The 7,419-nt window shown below is 39.2% G+C and overlaps 1 protein-coding gene across 3 annotated transcripts in view; it reads right to left on the reverse strand.

Annotated features, from left to right (window-relative positions):
- Nucleotides 1–2,374, reverse strand: part of LOC124014148 (glucocorticoid receptor) — a 112,960-nt gene extending 110,586 nt beyond the window's left edge. For 2 of the 3 annotated variants that reach the window (XM_046328911.1, XM_046328894.1), the window contains exon 1: nt 998–2,374. The gene's annotated coding sequence lies outside the window, so the exon portion shown is untranslated. The remainder of the gene's footprint in view (nt 1–997) is intronic. The other variant, XM_046328903.1, reaches the window with a different exon arrangement.
- Nucleotides 2,375–7,419: the final 5,045 nt, after the last annotated feature.

Below are 7,419 nucleotides of genomic sequence, written 5' to 3' on the forward strand. Positions count from 1 at the left end.
TTTAACAAACATTTAAGTTAATGTGTCACAATACTTATTGTCCCCTAAAATAGACTATATACAAAAATTACTGTAATTTCTAAACGGTTCACACGATATGGATGAGTCTGCACTTTAACCTCATAGTCATAGTTTGATTTCAACTCCAAACCTTAGGTATAAAGCCAAATAAATATTATTTTAAATGCTTCGCTGTATCTGTAATAATTACGGAGGGCACTGTATTTATACATAACAGCAAGTATGTTGTTCTCGGATGATGTTCGCTCATTTAATGTTTATATTTCATTTGAAAACGTTACCTTGAACTAAACATTCTCGTTCAGTTCAATCACTATTTTTATACCAGCGGCTCATCATATCTTATGTCCATAGCCGTTATTATTGATTGATCTTATAATCTCACATTCTACATAAAACAAAAATCAGAATACAAGTGTAATTTAGCTACAAATAAAATGGAGCGCTCTAGCTTTAACAGTTATCTGGCCGTCTGTGATTGGGCGCAAAAACGGTTTAGTTATCACAGTAATGTCCAGTTGTACTAGCTAGACGAAGCGCCGCAGTGGTGCAACCTGTTGGCTGCGACCGGCAATTGCATCAAGTCAAACAGGAGAAAGTGATTATCAGACCTTAATTCAAAACAAAAGTAACGTCTATTAAGCTTAGCTAGTATGGCTAATGAAATCATCAATGGGCTCAGGGGTCGACAGTGATATAATGCTCTAACAGCACTGAGTCGCCTCATTTTACACTGATATGGTGGGCGTCGAACTACAGAAGCAATAGCAAAGGGATCACACTACCTTATAGCTAAATCATTCCACAATAAATAAAAAATACATGCTAAACTTATGGTGTAACGTTATATACAGGATGCATGGCAGGCAGATATAACTAGTTTAATAATTTAAGATCACTTTTTTAAATATATATAAATACAACAAATAAGATGCAATCAAAAGACAAATTTGATTACATGACTAGCTAATGTTACCTGTATCAAAACTTGGGGAGTTTTCCAAGCTAGTTCATCTCCAGTTCGAGTTTGCTGGAATTATGAGATCTATGGTTTCCGAACAGTCTTCAGAGCCAATATTTATCGTGCAACGTTAGCTGAATGGCTTTCTACTTTCCACGCGAGACGGAAATATATCAAACGTTAGCTAGTTAAAAAGCCTTGACATAGATTAAGAAAATAACAGCGCACGAAATGGCTAACAAATCTAAATATCTGGGGGTGTCAAACATTAAAAGAAAGTAGCTGCCGTCAAAAATTAGCCATGTACGTTTGCTAGCAATGCACCGAATTCAGCTTGCTAGCTAGATGTAAATCAGACATTAAGCACAAGAAAACATGAATTCGCTATAAAAGATTCAAGGAGAATATAAGCATTGACATTACCAAAAAGCTTGCTATGATGCAGTACAATAACGTTAGAACAATCATTGACCGTTAAATAATATCATAGCTAGCTACAGATTAGCTTGTGCACATACATGTAGCAAACTGAGTCCGGGCAGCTAGTTTGACACTTCAGGGTAAACGCCCCTCTAAAGACAAACAGGACTGAACTCGGAAAATCTGTCAAAAACACACGTCCGCTTGACTATAGAATCAATTTAAAGCGAATACACTTATCAAGTGAACAAGTAAACTTGAAAATAAAATATATATCAATTTTTAAAACACACGTTTTTTAAAAGTTTGTTCGATTACTTGCAACGTTACCTCGCTTTCACAAGTTTCGCCAAACTCGCCCACACAATGGCAGCCAGCTAACGTTACGTAACTACCTTTCAAAACGCTAACTTTTTATTAACGTTTTTCTATAATTGCTAGCTATAAACACACGACTGAGTGAGTAAAAAAAAAAAAAAAAAGTTGAGCCCAAAGTATAAAATGTCATTTACGAATGACAACCCATTGCGAAGACCGTGCCTAAAACCAACAAGTCCGATTTTTAAAAAAAAGTATAAACGAAGCGCGTCCCACTGAATTAAATTACAAGGAAACTTTCCAGACTACGTCCTCGACGCGCGTTCCACGCGACACTGCAGTATGTGAAGGCAGCTATATCTAAATTACAAACTAAAAACGCGGACAAAATGTGTCACAATTTTGCGAACTTCAAGCCAAAGCACGGCAAATTGTGCCTGACGTGCAGAATTTCAATGGCGCAGCACAGTCCGTAGATAGACGGAAGAAAGGCACGTTGACAGCCACCGACCTCTCTGGAAATAAACACATATGACAGCTGGCTCTGGAACGCCGTTTCCCTTCGCTCTGCTCAGAAAGAGTATCTACATATCTGGAAAAAAAATGTATCCGATTCGGTGAAATACAATATTCGATAAACGCGATGTCTTCATTAAAACATAATATAATTGCGAGACTTTGAACCGCCCGTTAAAAAAAAAACGGACTAATTTACTAAGAACAAACATGCGCAGAGAGAGGCTCTCATGTATGCCAATGATTCATAACACTGAAGTGAAAAGAAGGCATATTCGCGTCTATAAAGTAACAATAATCCTATTAATTAGCATGTAGGTTGATGAATGCAATGACTGTCTTCCATTAATATTTCAATTTTGAGGAACTTGTCTAGATTAGCCGGATTATATAAAATAACAGTACATTTAACTATACAGGTACAGTGACATCCTTGATAGGCAAAGGTTTGTATGGCTGCGTTTAGACAGGGAGCCCAATTCTTACATTATTTTTACTAATTGGTCTTTTGACCAATCAGATCAGCTCTGAAAAAGATGCAATGTAAAAATATCTGATGTGATTGTTCAAAAGACCAATTAATGGAAAAAAATATCAGAATTGGGCTGCCTGTCTAAACGTAATCAGCGTGTCACAGCCCAATTCTGATCTTTTGCCCCTAATTGGTGTCTTGACTAATCAAAACAGATATTTTCCCAATAATTGGGCAAAGATCAGAATTGTACTGCCTACACCCTACTAAAAGGCCTTAATTTTAATGACAATAGTAACGATGGTTACTTCATTTATAAAGTGCTCATACATGGTAGGCTACTCTGTTCGTGCATGGAAACTCACATTAACCATTTGTGAAAGCTTGTGGATTATGCATCTTGGCAATTCATTGACTAATCTTTAAAATGACTTAAATGTAATGTTAAATGTAATCTAGTCTGAGGAAGTTATTACTTAATTAGTCAATCGACACACCACAGTCATTTAGGGATACTGTAGGTGGAACTGTATCACCATAAAGACCTGTGGTGAACAGTACTGGAAATGTTGGCAGCTGTGACCTCTCAACAACTTGAAATTAGTCATACTAAAATATGTTTATCAAAATAAACTACTCATAATTTCCCACAACACATACATTAAAAAGGCTGAATGAGGTCCCAAAGGGCTAAAGATGAACTGCATCATTCAGGATGCATACACCAAGTGTACAAAACATTAGGAACACCTGCTCTTTCCAGGACATCAGTTGAAGCAAGGTGAAAGCACTTACTGATGTCACTTGTTATATCCACTTCAATTTGTGAAGATGAAGGGGAGGAGACAGGTTAAAGAAGGCTTTTTAAACTTTGAGAAAACTAAGACATGGATTGGATCTAATCTTGGTAAAGAAAAATGAAAGATTGGACTGAAGTCAGTGATATAAGGAAACTGGTTGACAATTAATTTGGTTGAAGTTTTTATGCTTTTTTACAGATGGATCCAAGGACCCAGATAGTGGAGGCACAGGAGCAGGCGTTTACCTTCCTGAATTTGATCTGCAGATATGTAGAAGACTAACAGATGAACTGTCAGTATACTCAGTTGAACTGTTACCGATAATAGTTGCCCTCCAGTGGGTGGAGGACATACAACCTGTTAGAAATAGAACCTGTTAGAATTATTCTTTGTCTGTATTGAATAGTTTATCATCTGCAAAATCTAATAGGAGTGATCTACTATTGGAGGTATTAATGTTATTATGGAGAATTGAGAGAATGTGTATAGTAGTGAGATTCTGCTGGGTCCCAGCACATTTGGGTGTGGAAGGGAATTACATTGTAGACCAGTTAACTAAAAGAGCTTTGAAACGAGAGAATTGATATTAATGTTCCACTGGGTAGAGGTGAAGACAAATATAAGATCGGAGCCAATTTGATCATGTGTAGCAGAAGCGATGGGACTCTGAGCACAAAGGCTGGCATTTTATATGCCCTCCAAAGAAAGGTCGGTGGACCAAGATTCAAGTGTCAGATTAGGAAGGAAGAGGTGGTGTTTGCTCGATTGCACTTAGGACATTGTACATTGAACTCGTCATTACCTCTGGTTGGCAAGCATGTGAATGGTTTGTGTCTGGAGTGTATGTTTGATGAAACGGTGGAGCATGTGTTGTTATATTGTTGTAACTATGTTAAAGAGAGGGAAAGATTGAAGTGTAGGGTTATTGAGGTTGGATGGGGTTTGGGGGTTTGGAAGGGATTTTGGGGAAGGGGAAGGATCTATTAGAAGTTATTAGGGCTCTTTTTTATTTTCTCAGAAGTACTGAGTTAGGATCTCGAAATGTTGTAAACTGTGATTGACAACACACTCCAGCACAGTAGGTGGCGGCATGCACCTTTAACGTTAGATTGCGGGCTGCCATTATATCATAAAAGAAGAAGACAAAGCTATGGATTGTGTATGCGTGACATTCAGGAGGTGAATGGGCAAAACAAAAGATTTAAGTGCCTTTGAACGGGGTATGGTAGTAGATGCCAGGCGCACTGGTTTGAGTGTATCAAGAACTGCAACGCTGCTGGGTTTTTCAAGCTCAACAGTTTCCCTTGTGTATCAAGAATAGTGTAACACCATAAGGACATCCAGCCAACTTGACACAACTGTGCCTTGGAGTCAACATCAGCCAGCATCCCTGTGGAACACTTTTGACACCCTTGTAGAGTCCATGCCTCGACGAGTCTAGGCTGTTCTGATAGGAAGGCATTCCTAATGTTTTGTACACATGTCAAAGTTATCTTTTTGGCTGCGTTTAGACAGGTAGTCCAATTGTGATCTTTTTCACAAATTGGTATTTTGACCAATCAGAACCGCTCTGAAAAAGATCTGATGTGAACGGTCAATAGAAACAAAGCATTGGGTTCTACAGCTGTTGTTTGAGAGAAGTAAGCGGTGTGGTGCGCCAGGGAGGTGGGTTCAGGGTGTAGGAGAGAGATGAGGCAGACGCAGGGCTCCATGCAAACAATTTGATTAGGGTTGACGGGTGTGTCATGGGCATGTGGATGGCTCATTAAGATGGAGTAATGGCTTGGGAGAGGCAGGAGCATGCGCACACCCACAGGGGGGTCACACTGTTCTAAAGCAGACAGGAAACACTGCTTTTGAAGTGAAACTGACAGCGTTTAAACTACTTGGCAGCTATTTATTTAATATTTTATTTAACCTTTATTTTACTAGGCAAGTCAGCTAAGAACAAATTCTTATTTACAATGACGGCCTACCAAAAGACATCCTGCGGGGACGAGGGCTAGGATTAAAAATATAGGACAAAACACACATCACGACAAGAGAGATTTAAGACGCCAACATAGCATGGTAGCAACACAACAACAACATGGTAGCTATGAATCAAACACAATCCTAGTCAGTCATATCAAATTCCCAGATTATTCTACAAAACCAACTTCATACAAGGTTTTAAAAATAGGTTCTATTTGACTCAAAATTCCATGATATGCAGTAAGGCATTGTTGGCAGAATAGATGGATACAGTTCAATGCACGATTAATATAATTCACCAGAACATATCTTGGTAGTACAACAAATATTGCTATCAGGTGGCCTTGTACATTGTTTTCTGCCTCCACCCAGTTGGGATACACTGTTTTAGTTTCAATGACTCAAGATTTTGGCCAAAAACAGACAAGTGTAATTTAAGCTGTGAAGGTCAATACAATCCAACTCGCAAGGGAAATGAACACATGTCAGTCATAATGTGGCTAATGGGCTAGTGTATCTATTTATGTAACTATACGGAACAAAAATAGAAATGCAACATTTTACTGAGTTTACAGTTCAGTCAAGGAAATCAGTCAATTTAAATAAATGTATTTGGCCCTAATCCATGGATTTCCAGACTTGGAATACAGATATGCATCTGTTGGTCTCAGATATTTTAAAGGTAGGTGCGTGGGATCAGAAAACCAGTCAGTATCTGGTGTGACCACCATTTACCTCATGCAGCGTGACATATCTCAGTTGCATAGAGTTGATTAGGATGTTGATTGTGCTTCTAGTTCCGACAGTGCAGTAATTTCTAACAAGCAATCTAACAATTCCCCAACAACTACCTAATACACACAAATCTAAAGGGGTGAATGAGAATATGTACAGTACATATAAATATATGGATGAGCGATGGCCGAGCGGCATAGGCAAGGTGCAATATATGGTATAAAATACAGTATATACATATGAGTAATGTAAGATATGTAAACATTATTAAAGGGGAATGATTTAAAGTGGCATTGTTTAAAGTGACTAGTGGTCCATTTATTAAAGTCTCCAGTGATTGTGTCTCAATGTAGGCAGCAGCCTCTCTGTGTTAGTGATTGCTGTTTAGCAGTCTGAAGGCCTTGAGATTGAATTTGTTTTTCAGTCTCTCAGTCCCAGCTTTGATGCACCTGTACTGACCTCGCCTTCTGGATGATAGCGGTGTGAGCAGGCAGTGGCTCAGGTGGTTGTTGTCCTTGATGCTCTTTTTGGCCTTCCTGTGACATCGGGTGCCATAGGTATGTCATGGAGGGTAGGTAGTTTGCCCCTGGTGATGCGTTGTGCAGACCGCACCACCCTTTGTAGAGCCTTGCGACGGGGTGGTGCAGTTGCCGTACCAGGCTGTGATAAAGCCTGACAGGATACTCCAGTCTAGTTGGTGGCGGTAATGCAACATTTATTGGATGCCAACCGCCATTCAACTCTGAATTTAGGAATGATCCAGAGCGCACTCTGACACACTGGAGGCAAATTACGATCACACCCTTAGTTTTCAATCAAATGTATTTTGGCATAATCAAATTGGCGGGCACGGTTGTTCAAACATGTATTGGGACAAGTATGTATTGGCAGGCAAGCTGCAAAAGAACGAGCAGGCTACTGTGCCCAATCGTTTATCCGTCCAATTTTGGACGCCAACTAGCTGTTAAAGTCCATGCCCCTACGAGTCAAGTCTGTTCTGAGGGGGAAAAGGCGGTGCAACCTAATATTGGGAATGTATTCCTACTGTTTTGAACACATGCCATGGTGGTCTGTGTGGCTATGTTTAGACAGGCAGCCCAATACTGATTTTTTTTTCACTCATTGGTATTTTGACCAATCAGAAAAGCTCTGAAAAAAATCTGATGTGATTGGTCAAAAGAAACAAAGACTTACAATCCTCG

This window comes from Oncorhynchus gorbuscha, linkage group LG02, assembly GCF_021184085.1.
Source record: "Oncorhynchus gorbuscha isolate QuinsamMale2020 ecotype Even-year linkage group LG02, OgorEven_v1.0, whole genome shotgun sequence".
In the NCBI taxonomy this organism is placed as follows: Eukaryota; Metazoa; Chordata; class Actinopteri; order Salmoniformes; family Salmonidae; genus Oncorhynchus; species Oncorhynchus gorbuscha.